General features: G+C 37.1%; 1 protein-coding gene across 8 annotated transcripts in view; it reads left to right on the top strand.

The window, feature by feature from the left end:
* The window catches only part of TTC29 (tetratricopeptide repeat domain 29), a 317,361-nt gene that overhangs the window by 94,818 nt on the left and 199,086 nt on the right, over positions 1-23,457 (top strand). The window contains exon 1 of one of the 8 annotated variants that reach the window (XM_085222177.1): positions 1,461-1,575. The exons of the other annotated variants lie outside the window; for them this stretch is intronic. The gene's annotated coding sequence lies outside the window, so the exon portion shown is untranslated. Of the gene's footprint in view, positions 1-1,460; positions 1,576-23,457 lie in introns of those variants that run through there. 8 annotated transcript variants of the gene reach the window in all.

Below are 23,457 nucleotides of genomic sequence, written 5' to 3'. Positions count from 1 at the left end.
GTCTTTGCTGCTTGAATTTAGTTGATTTGGTTGGTGACAGTTGATCTTGAGTTCAGCTGGAGGAGAAGGTTACATACACTGGCAACAATTTATACAAGTGATTGCTTGAAAGCAGTAGCTCAGTGGATATCAAGCTCTTGGGTCTCAGCAATGAGTCTGCAAGAAAAACATAAAGATAAGGAACAAAATGATCAAAGAGTGTTGAGAAGCAGTGCAAGTGGAAAGATGGAATTTGATCAAGAGACCTAGACAAAAATGAGAGAACTTCGACAAAATCACATAATCAAGATCAATATTTATATGAACAAGTTTGAGATTTCTCTTGTATTATAGTGAGAATGACACTGTGCTACTACTACCAATGTTCAATTTTATAAAAATCATTAGAAATTAAAGCAATGAAGAGAATCTGTTTTGAAAGCATAAAATCTTAAAAATCTGAAAAAGGCTAGGGAAGAAAAGCTGTTTAGATAGCCTTGTTCATGCCAGAAACTGTAATAACCTTTATAGACATTGTATGAAATTCTCTATTGTTGATTTTGGCTACAGTTTTGTTGTTTTTCTTTAAAATTATTATTTTTGAAAAACCTAATGTTTGTAAAAAAAAAAAAAAAAACTGTAGAATTGAAAATAGGGTTTGGTCTTAGTTGTGGTGATTTGTGCTGTGTAGATCCATAGTAAGGTTTGGCAAAAGATAAGCAATAATTTTGTGATTTGTGAAGACTATTTCATTGCTGCTTCCAGTCAGGAAAGTTTAATCTTCAGCACTCTTCCAGCATCAGAAAAGCAATGAGTATATACAGATGCAATTGTTGTATCTTACTCTAGCTTACTTAGAAACATGCAAGTGTTTTGTATTAATGTGTTATGTATTGAAGATTGAGTGACTTCTGTAGTTCTTAAAAATATTTTTTCTGGCAAAGGTGTCAAAATTCTTAGATAATACCAATTTATATTAGAGGATGCTTCCTGTATGTCTCTCCTATTGCTACCTTGTATAGTAATAACTGTGTATAGTAATAGCTGTGATGGGAACAAGATTCTGAAACTTTCCCTTATGTCTCAGTAGGCATATTTACATGCATTAAAGTACACATTTGCATATGCTGTTGCTTTATGCTGATTGAGTCTCATTTCCACAGAAGACTCTCTTAAATTTTTTTTTTAAAAAGGACTATTATTTGAGTTCAGTGAAGTTTACTTGGAACTTAGACAAAGAAGTGCAGGTTTTGAAGTCTTAGTGGAACACTTGAAATGTTTGCCTATCTCAAACATTTGAGCTAAATCTTTTTCCTTTACAAGGACACTCCCTTACTTCGGTCAAGCACTGGACTTAAAGTATTCTTGCTGGATTATATCTCTAGTAAAACATATTCCAGCTGTTGTCTCTTATTATGGGTGTGTATAACTCAATAACATTCTTTTTCCTGTAGCAGAATACTTATGAGAGCCAAATGAACTGCTTTTAAATCCTGCTTATTAAAGAAGGCTTTAAAGTAGTCTGTGATTTTTGAGATAAGGTAGCATCATCTCTTATCTGACCTGGCTAGACATGAACATCAAAGCTCTGTCAAGGTAAGGAATGTAATACTGAGATAATACGAAGAAAATGCTTACGAAAAACCAAGTTAATGAGTGCAGTCGCTTAATCAAATTGATATAATCTATGTCTGTGAGCAAACTCAATGCACTGCATAACAGCTTACTGGTTCTCATATACTATGGTATATACTTTTATTACTGTTGTATGATAACCAGTCAAAATTTCTATCATTCTTAATTAACCAAAAAAAGAACACCCCAAACCAAGTTAGTAGTATCAGCTGCAATTTTTAAGCTCTGTATTGATGTTTCTCTTCTGAGTATGTTACAATGAATTCTTCATAGTTCGAGAAGAAACACCTTGTTCTAGAATGTAGGGACAAGGGAGGATCTTGCTGCAGTCTTCAGCTGCCTAATGGGAGAGGATAGAGAAGGCAGAGCAAGGCTCTTGATGATCACGGTCAAAGACCAAGTGTAATGAACATAAGTTGCATCAGGAGAAATTCTGAGTAAGAACTGATTATGAATACTTTTACAGAGCACGTGGCCAAATACTGAAAAGCTTGCCAGAGAGGTTGTGGTGTCTGTCTACCTTGGAGGTGTTCTGAGTTTACCACATTATAACTTTTGGCAACTTATTTTAACTTCAAAGTGGATCCCGCTCTGAGATGCTTGGAGCCTATCAGACAATTGCTAAATTTCTCTCCAAGCCTAAATTATCCTGGGATTCTATTTCTTCATATATTTATAATGGAGTTTTGACTCTTGGCCTGAACCACCATTTCAGGTGATTGATAAAGACACCAATAACCAAGTTTATATTTATTGTGCTTCTTAATCCTTCCCTGAAGGAATGCATTTGTGGCATTGCTCAATTCTTCTCTCTTCTGGAATAGCTGGAATGTTTGGATTTTTAATCTGATGGCATAAAATGAATTCAGAATCTCATGCAAATTAAATCACTTTCATTCTGCCTGAAAGGCAGGTGACTAGTTCCTTGATAACTTTGTGGATGACAGAGAGAAGCCATCCAAGGACAGTGCAGTAGTAGGAAGTGTGCACTGCTGCAAAGTAGTCTTACAGGTCACTAGCCACAAAAAGAATTGCACAGCAGAAACACGATTTCAAGGGCTCTGGATGAACTAGAGGAATTTGAAATTATTGGTCTTGTTATTCTCTGTAAATTATTTTGAATTCCTTTTCCAATCCCATGCATCTACATCATCCAGTCATTCATCTGGAAGTGGTTTAACATAAGTCTTCTTTTGTTCTGTGTGGTGAATATCACAGTCCTTACTGTCAAATAAGTCCTGTGGCCATTCCTCTTCCAGAAGGGTTTGTCATCTTGCCCTGTAAGTGTACGATTTGTAGTGTAGAAGATGTAAATCCATTGTTTGAACACCTCAGTTTATTGTCTTATCAGAAAGTAACATCAAATTCTGTGTCTTAATCTAAGCTGAATAACTTTGACCTGTTAGCTGAGGCAGGGAAGCATGAGTAAAGAAAACCATGCGGTTAAATACTGAATGTCCTGTGCATGACAGATTAATTTTCAAGTTGTTTTCATCACTCTAAAAACTGTTCTGTTCTGCCATGGCATTAAGGAATAGAAGGAAAACAGCTCAAATTTGGAAGATGAGGAAGTTTTTGCATGGTTGGTGTCAGGCTGTTGATTTGACTGTGAACGTAAACAATCTTTTTGCTTGTAGCTCAGTGCTCTAAGGGTAATTTATCTGTTTTAAGTGGAAACTGTGTGTATGAGATTACAGAGACAGCTTCTGATCTGACAGACTGATTTGTAGGTACATGATGTAGTCTGATGTCAAACCAGAAGTTGCATGCATATATACTGCGGGGGTGAGGGGACCATACTTTATTTTGTTTTTCATGGGCATGAGAAAGCAACTTGTGATGCTGCTTTCTGTCCAAAACTAGGTGTTTAGGGAACATGAAAGCTCTTCTTGCCTTTCCACTTGTGTGCTAATACCTGGAAAAACCTTGAGCTACTCTTTGCCTGATACTAGCAATAGGCATCGGTGTGGCGTCAAGAAAACTAGAGCTGTCAGTCTTGGCTCGTTGCTCTGAGAATAAATACATGGGGTTGCTTACCTGGTCTTGCACTGATTAATAAGCTGTATGCAGCCACTAAGCAGTGCAAGTAGATCTAAAACATGCTTGGAAATTGATTTCAGTAAGTGCCTTATATTTATAGTATTAACAGTTCTTCTAAATGTGACTCAGAATAGTTGAATGAGTTGGTGACTCACAGAGCCAAGCGCTGCTGCTTCTGAGGAAGGATCAGCAAAGCCTTCCTTCATGTAACAGACAAGATATGAGGGGATGATGGTCATTCTTCCTTGTGCTTTGAGGACATTAGGCAGTTCTGACTTCTAGTCTAAGTAAAATCTTGAAGTATTTGTTTTCACTGGCTTTCAGCTCATTTTGATTGCCAGCTATGGAAAGTTGATTGATTTCCCTGCAAATTTTATAGCCAGCTACTTGTAAAGAAAACAGTTTTTAAAGCCTTCACAATACTGATGGGGATTCGCTCCTCAGCTCTGAGAGAATAAAAGTAGTGACTAAGAGCATTGACTTGGAGCTTCAGTTTTCCCAGGCAGAATTCCTAGTAAGCTTAAGGCTTGAAGTCCTAAAAAATCTGAAGAGGACAACTAGTAGTGCTTTACTTCACCAGTGCAATTGTATCATTTTATTCTGCTTTCTGTGATAGCACAAGTTGAGAGATAGATTTCCAACCTTGGAAGTTTGTACAAATATGTGTGCTATGTTATCCCAAGTTTGCACTGGTAGACAGTGTGGAAATACCAGGTTACTGAAGGATACATAAATATCTAACTGATAACCTGGAAAACCCAAAGTAAAACTCCCCCGAAATAATTGCATGTTTTAGTATTTTTACTGTAAGTTTTGAACATTTAAAGGCTGTTAGTAGCCATCTGTAAAGGGCTAGTTACCTTTATATAATAGTGGGTAAAAATTCCAAAATCTCAGAAAAAAATGTAGTTGATTGTTTATTAAATTAAATAAGATAAAATTATCTTTGCAATTATTAATAGTCTGCAGCATTCAGGATAATTTTCAAGAAAATATTAGCATTTTTAATAATAATAATAATAAAAAAGATTATTTAACTCAGAAGTAAATCTCAGAGGTTTAACAGACTACTGAGACCTCCACTGGATAGACTGAATTCCTTTTCTTAATAAAAAGTATTGTCAGAGGACTGATTAGATGGAAATGATACATTAACACTGAGAGAGCTGTGACTTATAGGAACACTTCTTTCAGCAGTGTTCACTGCCCTCGTGGGCTGTTTATGTTGTGATAAGGCCTAGAGACAACTCATATTAGACACATGAAAGTATGTTCCTGCCCTTAGGATAAGGAAGGAATGAGACATAGCAGATGTCCAAGACAAATATGTGTGTCAGAATGCAGAACAGTCATATTGAAATAAGAAAAATACTGTGATATACAGCATCTGATTGTGTCAGGACAAAACACCTCAGCTCTCCTGTTGCTGTGCAATAGTTCCAGTTAATTGTCCCCTTAACAGAAAAAATGAAATGCTTTTGAAAGAGAAGACTCAGCAATTCTGCAGAGTCCAGAAGGAAGTGCCATGAGAGAAGAGACACTTCATGGATGAATACTGAATGTTGCAATCTGGTGATGAACCTCTGGTGTCACAAAACAATTTGCTGGCTGGCTCTTGAGGAACGTTTGCCTTGTATTGGTCTAGACTGCCTGAAGAAATGGATATTTACATAGGATAAGCCAAAATAGCTTTTAAATAAATGTTTTATCAGTAATTTTTTTGTAACAAGACATCCAACAAGATGTCCCCTGCATACAGATTATCTTCAAAGTTTAGTTCCAAACAGATATAGAAAGAAAACCGGCTATAAGGTTATGATCTCTTCTTGTGCTTTCTGTGAAAGAGTACAAAAATGCATTAAGAATTACCTGTAGAAATGAATGATGAATGAAGTGATGGAGTTTTCATGTGTTTTCTTTGTGAGTTGTGGGTTTTTTTGTTTGTTTGTTTGTTTTGGCTTGGGTTTTTTTTGTCTTTTTTTTTTGTGTGTGTGTGTCATCTTTTTCTCTTTTTTTTCTTCTGGGGTGGGGAACAGTGGGAGAAGGAGGTTCTTCTTATTAGAGTTATAACAGACCTTTTCCTCTTAAATTATGCTAGCCATCAAGAAATGTTACTTCCAAAGAAGACTCTTTACATTTGAATTCAAGTTTTGTTTGACCTATATAGAAGTGTTTCAGTAACCTTTTCTTCTTCTAATATATCCATTCGTATGATTGAATATAAGATAAACATTCCATGTCTAGATCACTAAAAGGAGTGTTAAACAAAAAGAAAGCTGAAAAGATAAGAAAATCCTAGTCTCCAAAGCTGCTTCTTCAGTGGAACCATGATAGGTGAACTGCCAAAGTGATGAGATAGGCTGTATGTCCTGCAGGATACTCTGCAAAAATGATATACAGAATATACGTGCTAGGTTTTTTCTGCTTTGTTTGATCTGTTTGTTGTGTGTTGCTTATTCCTTTTATGAGGTTTAATTTTTATTTTTTTTTTTTTACTTTGAAACAGTAATTGGATAAACATTTCTGTACAATTGTGGTATTTGGTTGCTTTCTCTATCCAAGAAGACTGCCATTATGTTAAAATTAGGATAGATAGTACCATGAGAAAAATAGGAACTTGAAAACTGCAGTAGAATCCTTATATATTTAACACAGTGATCGTTCCCTGTGGGCTTTTTGGTCAGGATAAGTGACCTAATAGCTTTGGTGTGACTGCACAGTCTGAATGAAAGGCATATTTAACTGTGTGTCAAAAGACTTCATTCTATTTGGGCTCATCCTCTAAAATAATAACAACAACAAAAAAAGATAAGGTATGATGATAACTTAGTTTTTTACTCATTTCTATGGTTAGGTTTCTTTTCAAGAAAAGTCTATGACTTGTCAAAATAAAAATATTTGATAGCAGACAAGGTGAGAGGTAAACTCAATGAGCTGGACTGAATGTAGGATGGACAGGGAAAATAGAGCTGATGGATTCCCTTTGCTCATCAGGTTAATGTCATAGTTACACACAGTATGGGGTAATGCTTTCCTGACAGCCATGCCAGCAAGAGCACAAGAGTGTGTGCTGCACAACTCATTTACTTTAAGAGTCTTCTTCTACTCTATGTCTGGGATATAGGAGGTCTGTATTTGTGCCCCCTGAGACTAAGGGCAGCTCTGGTTCTGCATTTTCAACTTCGTGAGTGAATTTTCTCACTGTTATTCTGTTCTGTATGTGAAGATCACCATAATTTTGTGAAGGACCAGGTCATGCTAATTTATAATTTAGATTTTTTATTTATTTTTTTTTCCATAAGAAATGGTACAGGTTCTGTTTCGGTAGCACTCTGCCTAATCTCTGCACCTGAGCACGTGCGCAGAGCATCTGCATGGCACCTGGGAACAATTGAGTGAGAACACTGCCTAGCAAGCACAGGACAGGCCCAAGCAGGAAACTTCAGTCTAGTGTCCAGCATTTGCCCAAGTTCTGCATCCCTATGCTGTCTATTGATCTTTGTTAGCAGTGATATTGAGAAAGGCTTTATTTGCTGCACCTAATTGTTGTCTGTTATGTGTACTTAACTTTTTTGGTTGGACATCATTAGCATCATACATATGCAAATCAGAACAGAACTTCCTTATGGCAAACCCTTCTAGTGAAAGTAAGCAGTGTCCTCCCTGTTTATGCCACTGCCATTTTTGCTGCTTTAGTGGAGGCATCAGGAATGTACAAATGTTGCGTTTGCACAACGTACTTAAGACCATGCTATTCAGGTTAATTGCTTATGTATGTTATGAATTTCTTAGCTTACTCAATGGTATTAACTGGCTATAACACAGTTAGTTAGATTTTATTGTCTAGTAACTGTCTAATGACTGGTTTTCATTAGCATGAATGCTCAGCTTTTTGCATTTGCGTCAGAGAATCTCCAGCTGCTTTGAGACAACTTATATGGTAGTTCAGCCTTTCTCATAAGTGACTCATTCCTTTTTTCCACCTCTCCAAAATACTTTTAAAGCAATTGCATTAAAATGTGTTTGCTCTGATTTCCTCATCAGTGGCTTTAATTTTTGAAATGCCACAATTACAGGCTTTTTTTTTTTTTTTTTTTTTTTGCTTTGATAAAACTGAAGAAGTGAGCCTCAAGGAAATGGGGATATCAGAATTTTCTGTATAGTCTAAAGCTATATTAAGATCAAATGTGCCAATGTTTATTAAAAATAAAATAGATGGAGTGAGGCAGCACCACACAGTTTTATTGTTCGTTTCATATTATATTTTATATAGCTACTATATGGCTCTGTTGCTATAAATAATATATTTTGTTTTGTATAATTGTTTTCAGGGTCTGACCTGTAATTAGTTCCTAAATTATTAGGAGTAGCTCATCTCCAGAGTATTTAAATATGTTTCATGGAGTTTTAGGAATTGGCCTGAGGAAGACACAAGCATTTTTTGTGACGTATAATTGAATAACCTACTCTACAGGGGCTGCCAGTGAGGATATGGTGCTGATCTATGCCTTTGTTGAATTGAATATTAGTGTTGAAACTGGAACACAACAGTTACTCCATTATACTGTACACGATGAATGAAAGACTGGCACTTTCAGAGACATTGCAGCCAGAGATAAATTGTGAGTGAATGAAAAGAAATGTGATGTTAGAAATAATACTGTAGAAGGAGATGCATGAAGTAGGGAATATCGCTTAGCTCCATTAAAGCTAGAGGCTGTTACACCACTAAATGACTTACTTAATAGAAATATTTTTGCCTCTAACTTCTACTGCTCAGAGCTAACAGTTCATAGTAAATGTTCCACATACAATCGTGTGTCCTCTTATGATATAAATGAAAATATTCCCTTTGAGCCAAAGCACCAAAGCATGTCCTTGCTTACTGAATATTTGTGGAAAGGTGAAATTGAGAAATGAAGAAATAAAAACATTTCTGGAGGAATTTTCAGCACTATGGTTTGAAATTTGGCATCGGTTTGAAAAACGTACCATATGGGACTTCAGAGGGGCTGCACACAGGGGTAAAAATATTAATATGCTGACTGGGCTCGGAGCCCAGAAAAGAACATATTACATTTTACTGAGAACTGCCAGCAGGGGAAAGTGAAAAGATGTAAGACTGAGGAATTGGGAGTACACAAAGCTTGGCCAGCAGATTTGAACGTGTTGGTTAAAGGCAGGTTGAGCTGCAGCTTCACTGCCATGTAGAATCACAGAATTCTAGGGGTGAGAAGGGACCTCTGGAGATCAGCTAGTCCAACCCTCCTTCTATAGCAGTTTCCCTACTCTAGAAAGTTGCCAATGAATCTGTGCATCTGAGAATCCTCCAACCACCCACTTCTGTCCCAGTAACTCCCTGGCAAGAGTGCATGCATCTGTTCTTTAACATAGTGTTTTTCTGGCAGCAGAACTCAGTAGGTCATTCCCATCCATCCTAGCTTATGCTAGAAATGATGATGGCTACAATCTGCACGATGTTGGTGCTACAATTTATTCTTATTCTTTAAAAAATATATAAAAAGTGAATTCCTGCTAATGCAAGTGTTCCTAGCTCTGCTAGAGGCTACTGATAAGTCTGGAAGATTAAAAGGAAACAAACTCTTCCAAATGTGAAGAGGTGAAAAAAAAAAGCGTTCCTGGCCTTACATTTTGGTTCTTTCTTTACTTTGACAGAACACATCTAATGTTCCCTTTCTCTGTATGCATTTTCAAGGCAAGAACATGCATATTTGATTTTTTTCACTGATGAGTACGTAATTTTCTCATTCAAAATTTCAACATAAATATATCTAGGAATTTGCTAGCTGAACTTTTTAGAACTTAAAGGGACCATATGAATTAATGTTGGGCTAATTCAGGAATTCTGTGTGTTGAAAAAATGCAGTCAACTGTTCATGTCTCTTAATAAAGTATCCTTAACCTAGCAAAAGGCCTCTCAGTAGAAATGCCTTTTTTCCACCACAAAACACACCAGAGCACATATATGAGAGCATATTAGAGTGTAATCGTAAATAAACTAACACTTATCAAAACAAATCAATATTGTTACATGCTACTCTGCCTTTTTTCCTAATGTTTCTGCTCAGTTATGGACTGATTAGCAAAATTTCTGTGAATCACAATAGGACTTAAAGTCACTATATCCACCTAGAAGGTTCTCTGAAGGAACATTTCATTTGGAGTACTTCAGAAAGGAGATGTTATTTGTTTTGTTTTGTTTTTTTTCTGAAAAATCAATGGGACAACATAGCCTAGGGCTTTCAAACAATAATTTTTATTAGTTTGCTTTTTTTTTTTTTATTATTTCTCTAGGTTCTTAAGTGATGGACTTTTGCTTTCACAAAGCTTTTTGTGTTTAAAAAAAAGAAAAGTAAATTTGAGCATATTTGAATGCTTATCTGGAAACATGCTTGTACCATATGATGTGTGCATTAGTACTTTTTGGAAACAATCATCCTTCATACAAGTAAAATCTGCAAATCCTGCCCCTCAGCATGAGCAGCTCACTTCCTGCTCTTCAGTTCTCAGAGGGCATAAAGCTGATCTTAGACTTATTTTAGCGGGCCATACAGAAAAAAAAAATAATTGACACCATATGTTCTTAAGGCACTTCAACATGTGTTAAATATACTTATTCCTTTTAAGCAGAGAAAGATTGAAGTTAGCATTTGTTTCAGATTTCCAGCAAAATCATTACTGAAATGGCTGGAAATTGTTCCATCCATCCTGTTATGAAGTTACTTCTTTTCTTGACAGAGCCCTTTAAGTGCAAGACAAGCTGGGGGAAGGGAGAAACAAAACTGTGTGAAATGCTTAACCTTCTGCCACAGTTCAACAAAGCTAGAAATTTTTGGCACATTGCCCAGATTTTTTAAGGCTACTTATGCTTTGTAAGCCCCCAAAGATCACAGTGTTTATGGCTCGAGACAGAAATTGCAGAATGAGCCAAAGCTGAAGAAAATTTTCAACTGTGTTGAGTAAATAAACAGTTCCAGAAACAACAGTTGGTTGTGAAGCTCTGAACTGTTCTGTATGAGTTGGCTGCCATATATTAGACTAAGATGAACAATGATCATACATACTTTGACTACAGAATACTTCCAGGAATCACGGTGAAGGTCGGTGGTAGGTGAAACACGTCTGTTATTTCTATTGGAAAAATGTGTCAGAAAACAGGAGGAAAATGCTGAATTTACCAACTGCATTAAAACTCAGTTACATAAAACACTGTGAGAAAACCAAAGCAAAACCTTCTCCCTATAACAAAGTTTCTGATACTAATAACGTAAACTTCATACTTAATAGAAGAAACTTCATATTATAGAAGAAGTCGTGGCTCAAAGAAAAATTCTTCATTCTGAGCAGTAGTGCAGTGATTTGGGACGGCTAGTGAATTTAGCACAAACATGTAAAATCAGAGGTCTCCAAATCAGTGGTGATTTTTAATGTTTTTTTGTTTGTTTGTTTTCCTATGTAGCAAACAAAGTTACCTGCCTTTCTCCACGAGTGGCTAGGTTATGGCTTCTTAATGTAATTTCCAGAAAAGCTGAGGGAAGGCTTGTGTGTACAAATATTGTTTATTACAACTGCTACCGTTAGAAAAAGCTGTTATTGGACAATGGGCTTCAGTGCCCGAAACTTTGCATACTTTTCTTTCCAACTGTATTGATTGCACTTAGGTTGAAGATGCTATCATTCCCTTTGCTGTGTTTCATCTTCAAGCCATCACGGCTGCAATGGTACTGTATTTTAGCAGACTCATTTTCATTTAAAAATAATTAAAATGTAAAGACATACAATAATTGGAGTTTGAGAGGAACTAGGGGTAATGAAAACAGTTCAATATTGCATCATCTGATGAGTGTTTTGACTTTTGTGCAATGAATTTGCATAGTATGCTTCAAGATGCCAAGAAACGATTAGTAAATGATTTTATGAGCTGTAGTGACGCACCTCAGAATCACATATGCGGTAGCATATGTAACTGCAAATATTATAACAGTCTGCTATTTTTCCTAGTGAGGAAAGGATTGACTCCTCACAAGAACGAGAGTTGGCAGCTTCTTATTTTTAAAGAAATCTGAAATTAATCCAGCATACTTAAATCTCTAGCCCTGTATTTTAGTCCATACTTAGTAGTATGTCTCTCCCGGCTCTAGTTCCAGGATGATATTTTTATAAATGGATAGATCTTCTGTGCTCAAGAAATCTGTATCAATCTCTGCTTACCTGGAAATACACGTTTTCCACATTATAGTAATCTTTGGTGATAGTAAAAATCATAAGTATGGGGATTTGATAACTTTCTGAACTTATTTCAAGCTCCTGTTTAGTTCGTATTTTGGGATAGTATTTGATGTGACTTGGATTCAACCCAGTCTTTTAAGGAGCTGGAATAAGAGGGTCCCATTCCTTTATATCTTATAGAAGGAATACAGTTATAACACTGAGGCAAATAGCAATGAGAAACGAGAGAAGGGGTGAGTGTGTCCTGACATGAAATAGAAGAGTTTGCTTAAATATTTTCATTACCATGCTGACTTGTTTTTGATTTTATTGTGAGCTTGGATTTCTTGATAGATTTTCCATAGCTGGGAGTAAAATTGTCAGACTTTTCTCCTGCAGCACCATTGTAAGCTGTCTTGTTATATTGCCATGCACTTCCAAAAATGATTTGACCAGTTTAGATTCAAACAGCCAATACACTTGAGAGACAAACAATATGAATGTTAAGGGGATTGTTCCATCAGTTACACTTGAATGAATAGGGAGATTAAATGAACATTCAGAAGCTTACAAAACTGCTGAGTTTTAATCATCATAGAGGAAGTATATTGATTTTATATATATATGGAACTATGATATTGGGTAGCAGAAGTATTTGGTCTTCAGATTCAGTCAGTAGAATGCTCGTGAACCCCACAATAGCACTGTAACACCTTGTCATACAATGTTACTTAAAATACGTGTCACAGGACAAATGTTTGTTATTAGCAGAAGTTTCACAGATGAGTTTTACCATCCATTCTCTGGTCCATTCCAATTTAGCAGTTTCATATTTTGCCCAAAGGAAGAAAGCCAAGTTTCTGTCAAGGACATTTCTTTTCTAGCTGTCATAGTCCAAAATGAGCATTTTATTTTAAAAAGAACCTGAGAAAAATGAATGTGAAAGGGAAAGTGTAATTTATTTAACATTTTTAAAAAGTAACTCCATTAAAGAAATTGTTGATTTGTTCAATCTGGTAAGCATAATGTAGTACTCAATTTCATAACACATAGTTGAAGATGAACTTGACAAAAGGCATTGTTTTTCCAGTAAGCTATTTTGGTGGTCAACTCAATTTCAAAGTTCTTTGCTAGAATTTGATTTCACCACAGACTGGAGTCCACGCTTATTTTCCTGGATGACTTCTCTATCTGTTTTGATGCCAGAGAATAATTTGGATTTTTCTTTGAGCCATGACTTCTTCTATAATGTTAAGTATGAACTTGTATTCTATGTTATTAGAATCAGAAACTTTGCTATAGGGAGGACGTTTTGCTTTGGTTTTCTCAGTGTTTTATGTAACTGAGTTTTAAGGAACAATACTATGCAGTTGGTGAATTCAGCATTTTCCTCCTGTTTTCTGACACATTTTTCCAACAGAAGTAACAGACAACCTGTTTCACCTTCCACTGACCTTCAACATGATTTCTGGAAGCATTCTGTATTCTAAGTATGTATGATAATCGTTCATTTTCGTCTGAGATGTGGTAGCCAACTCATATGGAGCGATTCAGTCCTGACTTCACAAATAAATAGTGACAAAACTGTGCGACATTTTTAAGTGGCATAGATTAGAACCACTAGTATTTGTTTAAATGACAGGTACAGGTTACTGGCATATATGTTCTTAAAGTCCAGGGCAGGTATTGTAATTAATCTGTGGATGTTAACATAGCTGATGCACGCAGGAAGGCCTTTTAAACTCACCCTGTCTTCTTTCCCACAACAATTTCTGACACTTCTTGAGATTTCCTCTATTTGTGTTAAAGCTTCTCATGTTTCATTTGAACTCTGTTTGATTTTTTGATGGAGTATGCGGAGCAAGGGGGAGTGTAAAGGATTTAGCATGTTTATGTTCCTCCCACACACGCCCTCTTTTTATGCGTGTGTATGAGGAATTAAGAAAGAGCTGTAATTTTCTTTATTTGCTACAGTTTTCATTTCCTTTCCCAATATGTAGAGGAAGAGACTGCAGAAAGGAAGGGGGGAAAAAAGTTAAAACAGCATTGTTTGGTAGGATTTTATGTTAGTTTCAGGGTTGGCTTTTCCCCTCAGGGAAAAATATATATTTTTTATATATATAATAATATATACAATATAATATTTATATATTATATTATGAAATATACTGTCTTTGTAGGAATTACATGCCTAAATTGATCCTTCCTTACTTGTCAAGTTCTTGTGCAAGAATGTATGTCTAACACTCAAAAGACACTTAAACACTTTGGTGATGTTTGTTGAATTGCAGATTGGAAGAATTTTTATACAAAGCTCACCGTATGTTACGTCAGGCAGGCAGTTAATCTATTTTCTTAAGGCTTTTTCACTCATCTAAAGATATAGTAAATATTCCACTAATTTTTCTGAAAACAGTTTAGGAGCAGGCCTCATGAAATCATAGTCAAGGCAGTCTGCTGTGCCTACTTTGTTTCTGACAACTCTTCTGTTGTCTATTCTGATGTCAGAAACTCTGTTTTATGTCAGTGTAAGCCTACTATTTCTTGTCCTTTCTGGCATCGGCACAGCGAATAAATTAATCTCTTCTTATTTGCTGCAGCTTTTCTGTGTTGTGGAAAATTATCTTGTCTTTACTCAGTTCTCTTTTCCGTGTTTTACAGGATGCTTTTTTCCAAGAGTTACATTTACTAAATTGTTGTGTTTTTTAATCATTGATTATCATTTGAAATGTCGCCAACTGGTATATGTGCCCAGAAATGAGGCCTCAATTATGCTGAGAGAGCAGAAATAGTTTTGTCTTGCTGGTTTCACTTGTATTGCTCATATATCCTAATGGGAAGTACAAATTCTTGTAGTTCATTATTTACTGAACACCCTTTTAACTAAAGTGCCCTTTAGTCAGGTTAGTTCTCCAGCACATTTTATGTCTATTAATTTAGTCCTTGTGGCATTTCTGATAAATTCCATACCACTTAGAAAACATTTTCCCAGTTTCTCACGATCGTTAAAAAAATATAATCATTCTTACTTTATAAGGCACAGGTAGTTCCACTGACTTTATAGCATTCTCAGGTTCAACACATAAATTCTGGCCAGATAAGTAACAACCAGAATGCACTTATTCTAAACAAAGACCAGTGCTCCATTCTGAAAGATTTTTCCAGGCATTATTTTCAGTATTTTCTGGTTTTAGGATCTCTTCTTCCATCTTTAGTTCTTTTTTCAGGAAGGATGATGGCCTTCTTCCAAGTAAGTAAATGCAGGAAATAGATCAAAACAAGCTTTCAACAACAGAGCAGAGCAATCTAAAAAGATACCTGCTATCCAAAAAGTTATGTGTGTCAGCTGGCAGCCAGATATGCCAGGGAATTAATTCCAGGCCCTCGCTCTAGGATTAGTTGCTAGAAAAGCACTAAGAAGGCCTAAGAGTGCAAAAATAAAATCTAGATAGACAATGTAAGTTAAAGAGAATCATAGAAGATTTAGCAATTGCAGCTGCTTATTTTAGAAAAAAAAAGTCAAAGTATGTTGTGTTTTGTTTTATTTCCCTGTGTAGTAGAGTCATAAAATTATTTGCGTTGGGAGGGACCATAAGGATTGTTTAGTTCCAACCCTTCTGCAATGTGCAGGAACACCTCCCACTAGATTTCTGAAAGCCTCCTCCAGCCTGGCCCTGGAATCCCTGATCCCATGGATGGGGCAACCACAGCTTCACTAAGTAACTTATTTGAGTGTCTCACCATCCTCATCATGAAGAATTTCTTCCTTATTTCTAATCTATACCTACTCCTACCTCATTTTTAGTTTTAAATAGTTCCCCTTTCTCTTGTCATGTAGGACAGTAGTAGAGAATTCAAAATGTACAAACTAATAGACCACCCTGAAATCTCTGGCAAAGCCCTATTAGCAGCTAAAGGAATGTGCACGTAAACATGCAGTGGCAAAAACAACTAATTCCAGTTGACTTTGTATGAATTCTTAGGCTTGAGTTCTTTGGGCTAGTAATCTTTCCTTTATTTATCTGGCAAGATACTGAAGCAATTAATTCCAATCTTGTAACAAGTCCAAGTAAAGTTAATAGAACAGGGTATGGACTGTATGCTTTAAAGAAATCCACTGCAAGTGTAGTTGGTTTCTGTGGACTTGTATCATAAGAATTCATATGGGACCAAGCCAACAGTATGGTTCTTGGCACTTCAGTCTACTTGGAAATTAACTGAATTTGGAGGTTCATTAGAATTATTGATTTATGGAATCGCCAAGGTTGGAAAAGAACTTCAAGATCATCCAATCCATCTGTCCACCCATCACCAATATTTCCCACTAAACCATGGCTCTCAGCATAACATCTAAACATTTCTTGAACACCTCCAGGGACAGTAACGCCACCACCTCCCTAGGCAGCCCATTCCAGCACCTAACCACTCTTCCAAGGAAAAAGAAAATTCGTATTGTCCAACCTGAATCTCAGCTTGAGGCCATTCCCTCTAGTCCTATTACTTGTTACATGGGACAAGAGGCCAACCCCCACCTGTCCACAACCTCCTTTCAGAGAGTTGTAGACAGGTCTCCTCCAGGCTTCCTCTTCTGCAGACTAACCAATCCCAGTTCCCTCAGTCACTCCTCAGAAGACTTGTGCTCCAGACTCCTCACCAACTTTGTTGGACTTCTCTGTCTTTCTTGTACTGAGTGGCCTGAAACAGAAAACAGTGCAGTCTCACCAGGGGTGAGTACAAAGGGATGATCACCTCCCTGCTACTGCTGGTAACAGTATTTCTGATACAAGCTAGGGTGTCTTTGACCTTCTTGGCCACCTGGACACAAACTGCTAGCTCATGTTCAGCCAAACACTGATCAACAACCCCAGGTCCATTTCTTCCACACAGTCTTCTAGACACCCTAAAACTGTAACATTGCCTGGGGTTGTAGTGGCCCTAGTGTAGAACTGAGTACTGAGTCTTGTTGAACTTCATCCCATTGGCCTCAGCCCAGTGATCCAGCCTGTCCAGGTCTCTTTGTAGGGCTTCCTACCTTCAGGTAGGTTGACACTTCCTTCCTACTTGGTGTCACCTGCAGACTTACTGAGGGTGCACTCTGCCTTCATGCAGGTCGCCAATGAAGATATTGAATATGACAGGCCGCAGTACCATCCCCTGGAGAAAACTAATCACGACTAGTTGCCAGCTGGATTTAACTTCATTCACCACCATTCACGACCATGTATATATGCATGTATATGTATGCATATGTATGTATACATGTACGTATAGTAACTTCTTTAATACTACTTATAATTTTTATTGGGAAAGATAAATTTTGCAGGAAACTGCTCTTACTTTCAAGTCTTGTTCTAATCAGCCTTCATCCCCCCAAACTAATCCTCTCTCAAGAACTGTGTGACTGTTACAATATTGCAGTATTCTTTAATTTCTTCATGAATTTCCTTTTGCTACCTACTTCCAACTCTGTCATGCAGGCAGTAACCAAACCCTGCTTTGCATTCAGTCACCAGGGAAAAACAGTACAGGCTAAATCACTTAACTCTTGCCTAAATCTTGCCAGTCTGGGCTGTGAGAGCTACCGTCTGTCATTTCCATTATAGCTAGACATTATTTGATCTGACAAATAAAGACATGTTTTTAAATATGCAGGTCTGGATAACTTGTGTCTCAGACAGTGACATAGGTACTAGAAGTGGTTTCTATGCTCTGGAAGGGGACCAACAGGCTGGAAGAGGTTGGGTTTTGTCCATACATATGGCCCTGGAGTTGTTTGATCTTGCTTTTTTGTCTTGCCTTTATGGTCCTTTTGAAGAATTGAAAAATACTCACAGAAAATTCTTAGCTTTTACTCTCTTGCCCATGTTTTTCATGTGAAGAATACATTGTGATTTTGTCCTTTCATTATCTCCCCAAGCTTTCTCATTAAAGAGATCAGGGCTTTTTGTATCAGTTCATCATTGTTTTAATTGTTAGAAACTTTTTTAAATTTCCAGTTTTACATCTTTCTTTCAGTAGTTTATTCTTGTGCCACCTTTTCCTTTTTGCACATGCAGTTCTTCCCTGTTCCTACAACTTCTAGAAATTGTGTTCTGTTATCCAGGATAAACTTTATCTTCTTCATTGTGCTCACGTTGGTAGTATGGGTGAAATAGGATTATTAGGCCAGTGACCAAACGAATACAGTAAAATCCAGAGTGTTCATTGGCAAACAATGAATAAGTCTGGCCAACAACTTGATGCTACGGGAAAAATCCTTGAATGTCGTAAATTTGTACAAAATGCTTTCATGAACCTATCTTGATTTATGCTCTCTGAAACTTTATTGGAAAGGGATTAAGCATTTGTTGAAAACAAACAAAACCATTGTTTTGTTTGCCATTGGCCTTGGAAAGGGGCATTTTTTAGTAAATGGTACACAGCTGCTGTTGCTAAGAATTTCCTCCTAATGTGAGGGGAATAGTGGAAGAAGTGATGTTCTCCTGTAGAATGCTTCTACTTTCTCCTAAGATTTTCATGCTCATGGGGAAAATTAATCTTTTCATTTCCTGGAATCCTTGATTCAGGCTTCCTTATTATTGCCCAATCTTATTCCAGCAGAACTCTGCAGTAGCAATCCAATTAAATTATTTTAATGTTTACGTAAAATTTGATCTGGAAAATATATTACACGGGGGTTCATTCTGAGCAGACATCGGGTAGAAGGAATTGTTTCCATAACAAAATATTAGACAAAACTGAAATAAAAATAAATTAATAGAAATCTTGCAGTAGTAAACATTAAATCTACTTCACTTCACTTGCAAGTGAGTCCAAGTGGAAACTGATTCCTTACAATTGGCCACATACTAATCTGTGAAGTTACTCTTAACCATTGTCTTCTCGTATGTTACCCTTTCCTAGTAATATCCATGTTCACTGTCAGTCTGTCGGTGTCTGCATATTTTAAAACCTGCAAGTTTATGTGCACCTGCAATAGTTTGGGGACTCCTTAAACAAGGATGTAAAATCCTGACATAGATTGGGATGTGGAAGAAGGAAAACATAGCTGACTAAAAGTGAAATATTTCTGTGATTTAAAATAAATAAATATTAAGCCTTTCTTTTTTTCATTGGCATGTATACATAGCCTCTTAAAGTATTTGAGACAAAATTTAGGTTCAATCACCAAGCTCCATTACAGTCTGTAGGAACTACGCTGATTGACTCTAGCTGAGGAACTGGCCCTTTATTTTTAATTAAAAAAAAAAAAATTGTTTGTTTAACCTCAAAAATATAAATAACATCAACTCATGACTTGCCTGTTTTTACTGGAGATTCTTTCGGATGACTGGAAAAAGTTGTTCTGAGTTTTTTTTTTTTTTTAAAAAAAAAAAAAAAAAAAGCATGGAGAGAGCCAAACTAATGCCAGAGGACAGTTTAAAACTGTTGAGGACAGATATCCAGAGTGTTCTCTGGGCCAGTTCAGAGAAAAATATGAGCTGTGACCCACTTACAAATTCTGGTGACACTGACAGTTATCATTTTGTTAACTGGATAAACAGAAAAGTATCAACAGTAACAATGACATTTAAAACGCCTGTTTAGTCATGATGATTAACTGGGGGCAATCATAAATTCATAAATAAGTAAAAAGAAGAAATCTGTGAAAGACAAATCTTTTCAAACCAGGTAAAGGAAAATCAGAGTGTTCTCTTGATACTTGAAAAGCCATTAATGAATTACTGCTAACACCAGAAAGTATGAGTTAAAAGATAAGCAGCAACTTAATTCTAGGGATATAGGCATATACCCCTAGTCAGGAATGCAGAGATACCTGTAGACTAACTTGGGAATCTCCAGTCAACCAACCACCCCCACGGGCTTCCCTCCTGTCTTCCTTGGAAAAGCCTGAAGTTCAACAGTCTCTAACATGCAGATAAGTGCATTGCTGCTCCTCCAGCAAAGCATCAGCTATCCTGAATCCCACCATTGTGTGCTGAAAGATTATATCATTCTAAAACTTTTCCTGCCCTTGGTCTTTCCGTATTCATTTGAATCTTGTTCTTCCACTTTCTTGTTAACAGTTCTTTGAAGGTATGGGCAGAATTAAAGCTGAAGCAGAGAGCTGAATGTTTTCTGACTGAACTTTTAGCTGTATGGATAGGCATTTACTGTGATTGCGCCTAATAGATAAAATCCATGTGTGATCAAGACCTTCCATGGTTTTGGTCATGTACCGCCTTTCAGAGGTACAGTCCTTATTCCAAAATAAATATTATCAAATTAATCTGGGGGAAAAAAATGTTGCAGGAAAGAGATTCCTTAAAGTGGTCTACATTTGATAGCTTTAAACAACAGTGCAAGAAAACAGCAGAACCCAAACAAACAGCACTGAATAAGTGATGAAATAAAAGCTGCAGCAAATCCCCAGGAGCTTCAAGTTCTTAGCCTGAAAAATCTTGAATGTCCTGCTGAGTGGTCTCATATAGCCTAAGTACTTTGAATGCACAAACCATTGGTACTGTCTTTAGGGCTGCCTACAGTGAGTTGAGCAGATGTTTTTTTCTAGTTTTCCTTAGAAAAATGGTTCTTTGGTGAAATCATCATCTTCAAATGGAGGCAAAATACTTTCCATACTAGTAGTGACTGTTACAATGTGAACTCCCCAGATAAATGTCTTCCACTGAAGACAAAGAAATACATACTTTGCATTAGACTAAAGGATCAAGGAAGACTAGTTAACTTCTGGAATTTACAATATAGGGTGTAGCTACTACATTTGTTCTTTAATTTGGCACACCTTATAGCAATGACTGTAAGAACCTGGTATCTGTAATGATAGTCTGCTCTTTCTTGAATGTCAGGGGGAAATTCTGTACAGAGAGAGCGGTGAGGTACTGGAACAGGCTGCCCAGAGAGTCTGTGGATGCCCCGTCCCTGGAGGTGTTCAAGGCCAGATTGGATGGGGTCCTGGGTAGGCTGGTTTAACATTTAATGGGAAAGTTGGTGGCCCTCATGTGGCAGGCGGGTTGGAGATTCATGATCCTTGAGATCCCTTCCAACCCTGGCCATTCTGTGTTTCTGTGATTCTAAGCAATAGCCTCCTATGTCCTGAGATGCGGGCCTCTGCAAAGCAGTTCACTTATTGCTACTATTTGAAAGGCAGTTTCCTCTGACAGCCAGCTCCGAATGCAGTAGATAACCCGTACTGAGATGTTTCAGGAGGGAATACCACACAGGAATAACTACACTTGTGTAATTGCTGTGACATAGCCCTGAAGAAGCCACAGTAAGAGTTTCCTGCTGACCTTGAAGTTTAATGTAACTTTTCCATTGGGTGAGATGTGAATGCCTGGAAGCATTCTCTGTCATGGGAATGATGTGAATCTCCTTTGACTTGCTTAAACTCCAGGAAAAGCACCTTGTAAGTGATTGTGTGACCTGACAGTAACATTTTAAAAGGACAGAACTACTTACGGCTGTGTATTTTTACTCTCTCTTTCTGAGGTTCAGCACAGGGTTTATGGTCTTTACATTGAAGTGTATAAATAGATTTCAGTTATCAGTGGGCATGACAAACACTCCAGTCATATCAGCACTGGTGCAGCTTACTCTTAAGTATGTTAGCTCAAATTGTTCTTATTATTAGAAATTGTCTACAACCATTTCACTAGCAGCGTTGCGCAGCTCTCTTTCAAGAAACCTTCTACGCATTTTCATAGAAGTTTTACTCACAGCTCTTGGTAAATAAAGCTGTTCCCAAACTTAGAAATGCTGAGAGCCAAAAAACACAATTTATCAAATTTCAAAAATAAGTAATAAATGCTTCAAAGTAGATGATCTACTGGCAAGGGGATGCCATGTACGTTAGTTGATAAGGGACTATGTGGACTTTGAGACGTGTTGACTGATAAAGCACTCAAGGGAATGGAAAAGATAAAGCTGTGGAAGATACAAAAATCTGTCAGCTGATATCCATGTAGGATTATTATTATTTTAGTTCTGTGAAGATATCTGCCTGATGGATTGCAAGGAGGAAAATGCTCCAACTTATGATTAAATTTTCTTTATGAATTTATACTAGCAGTTTTGTGAACTTCCTATGTGATGGTGGGCATCTTGTGAGTGAGCTTTTTGTAAAATACCTACTATATTTGTTGCCTTGGCTTTGATTTTTTGTAGCTACAAATAGTTTTCACTTTGAAAAGTCTACCCTTTTTATCTCAATTAGAGTATCCAAGAGTTGATGCAACAGAGTTGATAGATACTTTTGGTCCTTAGCTTGCTCTTTACTCCAATACCTCTCTGTAATTGATGATAATCTCATTCAAAATAGAGTTATTCCTTTTTGTTGTTGTTGTTTTGCATTCTTGTAGGCATCTCAAGACTTCGCTTTTTCTTTTTTCTTTTTTGGTGAGGATATGTCTTATTTCTTATTCTCAGAGGATATGTCATCTGCTCATTCTGTTGCTAGTAAGTCAAGGAACACTTCCAGTAAGAGGCCATGTGTCATGATGCACTAGCACTGCTATCCCACCATTAAAAATAGATTCGTGCATGGACCTCAGAAGGGTGAACAGACATTCAAGATTACTGCAGTCACACAGGAGAAGAATAACAACTGTCAATGCTAATGCCAGGACAAAGTGTTCAGTTATCCAAAGGGCTGTTTTTTCTCTCGGAAGGCTTGGCTTGTGTGATTTTCTTCTGGCATGTGGACAAACTGCTGCTACTCAACATGTGCTTTGGTATTACTATTAGTTGTTAGGAGGAGAAGGAAAAGTTTTACTGTTATGGTATCTTCTGGTTTTCATGTTGCTATGTTTTTTCCACAGTTCTGTCACCAGATATGCACAGTTCTGTGCATGAACGCTTACTGTAATCTGTGTTTAAGAAATCTGCTTAGTTGTGTCATATAAGCAACTCAGCAATATTTGAAAATCTTACACTTGGGCCTCCTTGAGTGCTTTTAAGAAAAACAGGTGTATAGTCAGAAAATGATAGTACTTGCAAAGTAGATGTTAAACCTGATCAAATTGAGGTGGTTATAGAGAGGCCTTGTAATAGAATTTGCAATGTTTGTTTTCCAAGCACATTATGCAATTTTCTAAAACCCCTTCCTCCCTCTCTCTGCCATCTGCTAAAATAGAGCAAGCCATGTGGGTGTCTATAAAATTCTCACTGAACTTCTCTGGATGGGGCTTTCAGAGGCAACTCCCAGTAAATGCTGATGCGGTTCTTGGCCCTGTCCTTAGGCTCCAGTCATCTGTGCTGCTTCTCTGTGGGAGGTTTCTACCTTCAAAGCTGCAGGAAGGAAGTGCTTGGGTCTCAGTTGCTGCAGTCTGAAGCCCAGCATTTTAGCTTCAAGCACTGATGGTATAAAGTATATCCACTTCACTAAAGTCAGATTTGGGAACAGTAGGTTTGGCAAGATGCAGAGCAGGGCTAGTAGCTATGTGTGGTTATGACTTGAACAACCACAGCCACATTTGCCTTTTACTGATTCATGTGACAGCGTAAATGTCAGGAAAATAAAAGCAAGAGAAGCTTTACTGGCTTTGTGGATGTCAAATAAACATAAGGGTCTTTTGC

The sequence above is a fragment of the Meleagris gallopavo genome, chromosome 4, assembly GCF_905368555.1.
Source record: "Meleagris gallopavo chromosome 4, MGAL_WU_HG_1.1, whole genome shotgun sequence".
Taxonomy (NCBI): domain Eukaryota; kingdom Metazoa; phylum Chordata; class Aves; order Galliformes; family Phasianidae; genus Meleagris; species Meleagris gallopavo.
Note: the sequence above shows the minus strand (reverse complement) of the source record. Positions and strands in the feature narration are given on the sequence as shown.